Source organism: Gavialis gangeticus, unplaced genomic scaffold (assembly GCF_001723915.1).
Source record: "Gavialis gangeticus isolate Ggan-Ray unplaced genomic scaffold, GavGan_comp1, whole genome shotgun sequence".
NCBI classification, from domain to species: domain Eukaryota; kingdom Metazoa; phylum Chordata; order Crocodylia; family Gavialidae; genus Gavialis; species Gavialis gangeticus.
The window spans coordinates 154,324,489-154,330,039 of record NW_017728992.1 but is presented as its reverse complement, the minus strand read 5'-3'; positions in this window follow the sequence as shown (position 1 = coordinate 154,330,039).

Sequence of the window (5,551 nt, the reverse complement as noted above, 5' to 3'; positions counted from 1 at the left end):
TAAAATTGCAGCCATTGCAGAATTCCCTATTTTGATTATCATTAGAGATGGGCCAGGCAAATTCTGCTTGTCTGCTTTTTTTCACACCCTGTGCTGGATGCTTAATTGGCAGATCAAAATGAAGCTTTGTCTTATATTTTTTGGCAGAAGGCAGAATGGGTGGCACCTTATAGACTAACTCAATTCACAAAAGCATAAGCTTTCATAGAAGCCTAAAAGGAAATGTTAACTGAATCCTGAATGTGTTGCCAAGACCCAGATTCCAGATGATCTAGGCTAGAGATAGACTGGGTTTTTGGTCCCAAGTATGGCAGTGTGAAATAGATACAACTTGTATCTTTACTTTGAAGTTCCTTCCTTTCAGCATGGAAAATATTTGTGGATATAGTTTATTTAAAATAGTGTACAAAGACCTTTTCATTTAAAGTAATTTTTCAGCTTGATGCATTAATTTAATTAGAGATTTTTTTTGCGTCATTCTTGAATAAAACTCTCACTGAATTAACTGGGAAGTTTGCTTATATAAGAATCACAGAATTGGTCTACATTAACTATAGTGAATGGATTGATTCACTACTCCGAAAGGAATGCAAAGAATGGCAAATTATCCAATAATGACCAAATTCAGAAGTTTGTGATTGGGGCAGAGGATGCTGGGGAGTTGGAATAATTGCAAATTAAACTATAGTGGTGAATTATCTGATGTGCAAATTAACCAGTCTTCTTCTATTACCTTGGAAATACTATGGTTAGAACTTTACTTGCTGTTATCACAAAACTGTGGGCATACACTGAGGCAAACACACCAAACAATCCCCTGGATAAAAAGGGATATTTTCAGCTTGGAGTGTTGTAAAATGTAGCTCTAGACACAACACTTGCACCAATGTTGTTTCAGAATGCCCCCACTGGTATTTTACCAGTGTAGAAGAGCTAATAAATGTACCCATTTGAAACAAGTGATGGTGGACTCTTTGATTATATCATATATTTTACCTTATACCACACTGTTTTTTGTGAACACAGTCAAGGGCATTTGCTGCATTACATGCAGACACAACAGTCAAACGAATCACTACTCAAGCAGACATCAGCATCTACTCAGAGCTCAACTTACTTGTCTTCCACCCAAACGTCACAATATGCAAACAGAGCAGTGTAACATAGTTTAAGCAAAACATCTGACCGATTGCAATACATACATCTAAATCCTCACGTTCATGACATGCCTATATGGACAATTAAAGCAATCACAATTACATTAGGTAAAAAAGAGCTAGAAAACTTGCATCTCTATATATGTGCCAGCCTGCAATTGACAAGGTTAAGAAGAAACTTACAGCTAGGGACAGATTGTTCTATAATTATCCAGTGCACCTTCCTCTGAAGCATCTGGCCCTTACTACTGTCAGGGATAAAATTCTGGAATAAATGGCCCATAGAAATTACCTGATATGACAGTTCGTATGTTGCTGAATATGACTGAGAGTTTTAAATGTATTTTTAAAAGGAAACAAAACAAAACAGGCAGCACTCCAGCTAAAGACATGTGTAGACATTTACAGGTGAGCAGCAATTCTTCTTCCCAGTGGAGGTACAAATTAAATAACTTGATAATTATTCTTCTGTTTTCTAGAGTACACTGAGGGTATTTACAGACATTACAGTTAGATTGACCTAACTAGGGTTAAGTCATTCTAAGTGCTGAACTGTACATATGGTCAGGGAGTTCAGTTCAGCAAAATATAGCTGGCTGATCCAACTTAGTTCACCTGTCTAACTGAATATGGATTAATGTGTGTACACGTTCAGAGTGTAGTCTTGGGTTTGGGAAAGCCCAGCTGCTTACCCCAGCGCTGCGGCTGCACTTTTCCTACTCCCTCCACCCTGACCAGGCTACATTTAGCCTCCTGTCACCCCCCCTCCACCTCTGGGTGGACTACTCAACCCCACCCTCCCACAGACCTGTTAGCTTTCTCCCAATCCCACCAAAACTGTCCTGGACCCACTAAACTCTCCCTGCAGACCTGCTAGCTCCTCCACAATCCCACCCACCCCCTTAAAGTAAGCTGCATGGTCATAGATCAGGTTCTGAGAACGTGTACATGTGCTCTGAGTCTAGCAGTTTGCAGTCAGGTTTTTTTGGTTTATGGACTGTAGTAGTTATGTGTACTCGGAGGGGGGTGGGCATGTTCATTAGAATGGCTCTCAGGAGCCACTCTAGTTAAAATGTCTGTAGTGTCTCATGTATTCAGCATCCTATGCTTCAAAATGTTGGCATTGGTGCTTTAACCAAAGCTTGTTTGAGGAGCTTTAGTTAAAATGCCCCTGCTGTCATTCTGAAATGTGGGGATGCTGAATACATGTGACACTGAGGCTACTGGAACGTTCTAATTAGAACACTCCAGCAGACTCGATTAATCTTGGAGCATGTGTCAGACACATGTATAGGTGTCCTATGAGTTTATGCGTACAATTTTTTACAGACTACATATGAGGTTATTTTTTTTGTCTTCCACTTTTGAGCCATTACATGGCTCTTGGGTGAAATTTTCAGCATCTTTTTGACTGCAACATTAGCATTAGACTTAACCCCCCCCCCCCCGTGATCTTCTAACATAATCAGTTGATTCCAGGAGTTACGTACAAATAACATGACATTTGCAGTAATATTGCAAGAGTTGGCAACTCTGGAATAGACTCCCAGTGGGCATGAATGGCATGTGCCCCAGTGGCTGCACCGGTGGGAGCGTGGTGGTGGGAGTTCAGCAGTGGGGAACTCCCGCAGATGCCTCCAGCACCGTCAGTGGTGGGGGGGAGGTGGTGAGCACCGACCACAGGTAGGTGACCACTCCAGGTGCCGCTGACAGTATTGGTGGTGGCCAGGGGCGATCATGGACTAGTGGTGGGGTAGTGAGTGGCGACCACCTGCAGGAGCTACTGACAGTATCAGTAGCGCCTTTTTGCAGGAGGTGCACTGCCATGCGCAGGGGGTGCATATGCACCCATGTGCACTCCCTACGCATTGCCCCTGCCAGTGGGGCTGGTGCAGGCACCTACCCTGGAGACCTTCAAAAGGAGGCTGGATGCACACCTTGCTGGGGTTGTTTGACTCCAGCAATCTTTCTTGCCCAGAGCAGGGGAGCTGGACCCAATGATCTCATGAGGTCCCTTCCAGCCCTAAACTTTTGTGAATCTGTGTAAACTCTGGGAGGTCCTCAGTGCTAGCTAGCAACCATGATGTCTGTGTGCAAACAACACACACATTTACTTGTCTTTAAAGGGTTTGTGTTATAAGATACTGTAATGCCTTATTTTCTAAGTGACTATTTAAAACACTAGCCACATTTTTAGAAAGGCCACAAAACTGAATACTGCAGAAAATGAATTCCTTATATTTCCTTTTCACCCTGCAAGGCTTGTGTATGGGAGTTAATCGTATTAGTTACACATTTACTTTAAGTCCTCGTATTTGTGGGACTGGACCTACATAAGCACAAAATGAAAAGGTTAACTATAAACCAGGTTAGATGGACTCTATGTAGTGAATTTTCTTAGCTTTTCATGGAATTGGGATTTTTACTGCCACTTCACCAGTAAAATCAATGAACTGAATGGCTAAAACTCTGCTTTATCCTTAGAAAATACACTGAGTAATTGCTAAGTGATTCTTTAGACAGCCCCTGAAACACAATTGCATTAGAATGCCAGATATAAAAAAGTATGAGATATTTCAATAGACTGGTTGATTCATTTCAATTAACTCTTCTTTAATTATAGAGGTTCATTAATATCATAAAGTTCTTTTAGTTGGCACAATTGGTATCAGACACATAACTAAAGTCTCATTCTCCTTAGGGTGTACATGGCTAGTTTAATTTGCCTGAGGCCTTTTGAATGTAAAATCCCAGCCAGCATTAAACAAGTAAAGCCCAGGTATGCTGGTGAAATCCCAAATCAAAACAGATGTTTCTTCACAACAATGTGGTAGTGTGGAAGCCCCAGTATTCCCATGAAAAAAGGAGAGACAAAGTTAATGGAGAGACCAAGTCTACATCAGGGCCTTTAGGAAAAGTAGGGATGGAAAAAACCTGCAGTACAGATTTTCACAATAGAAACCTCCTTTTAGGAAGAGTGTTGGTTCACCCAAAAATGTGAGCCTATGCTGCTCCTAGGGGCACAGACAAAATTTCTTTGGTGTATGCTTTTATCTACATAATTTCAGATGCAGATTAGGCAGATGAAGATTCAAGTGCACAGATTTGCACTCAAAAGTTATTAGAGTTTAGATTTTGTGGGTGCAAGTTTTAACTTTGGATAGGGAGGCTGGGCTTTGTCCTGATTATAAATATGTCCTATCAAAACAATGCAAGATTATTTCATACACCATAATCTGTATTTGGTCCAGTCTAGCAAAAAAACCTACCTTGCTCTGGATTCTATTCTTTATATTACCTTAAAATCATTCCTTTTCTTCCTTGGTGTTTGCACTCCTTGGAAGGGTGCTATGGTGTCAGCTACTCCCCTTGCCCAGCTCTGTTGAGCTACACAATGTTTCTTGTACTTTTTAACCACCCTTGTGAATATTCTCTTGCATTTTTCATAATGCGTCTCATTTTAGTTTGGTCTGCTGATATTTTTCATCTGCCTAGGTCCCTTCAGATTATTCCTCTCTCTTTGTTGGTAATTGCTTTTCTGTTTTGCCTATTTATTTATTTGGCAAAAACCTGAAAATGGGGGAGACTAATTGGGCATGGAAGAAAGGTTGGGGAAAGAAAAGAGTTCCCCAGTCACTTCAGATGGTGGGGATAGAGAAGAGAAGTGAGAAAAAATTAATCCAAACAGCCTCCCAGAAAGCTCTGTCTTGGTAGTGTGTTCCCATGAATATGTCTTTAAGTCTAGGATTTTGCTTATTTTTATTGATTTTGTTTTTTTCTGGATGTCATTAATGTAGAACATTTCTTTTCTGTTCTATTGAATGTATTAACCTCCTCTTAAACTGAAAGAAGTTCCAGGTGAAAGGGTCTTTTAAAAATCACTTAGGTTCAATTTGAGGTTGCTTCAATTGACAAAAGTCAATTGGAGGCCTACGCCAAAGTGCTTGATAGTCACAGGCTCAGGCTCACAGCAGGCTCTTTTTCAGTTTCCTAATACCATACCCCAGATGCATGTATTTTCATATTGTGGTAGAAGAAATTTAGAATAGATCAATATAATTAAAAATTGGTCCACATCATAACCGTTTTGGTTAGCAGCAGAGTTAACTAATGACAATACTAGTAGACCAAACTGACTTCAAATGAATCTTTGAACATGGCTTGAAATGTTTGGGGTTAATATAAAATTGTTTTTATATTAGAAATGGGACCACCTGTAATATAGCTTGGTGTGATGTAGCTATATTATATCCTAAACCCATTCCCTTCTCCTAGAGTTAAGGCTGAACTTTCCTGTTACAGTAGTTCAGAGTGATGTGCTAGCTCTCATGGTCCAGTTCAGATGAAGAATGTCTTGCATTTGAAAGCTTGTTTAACTCTATTCCAACTATGCA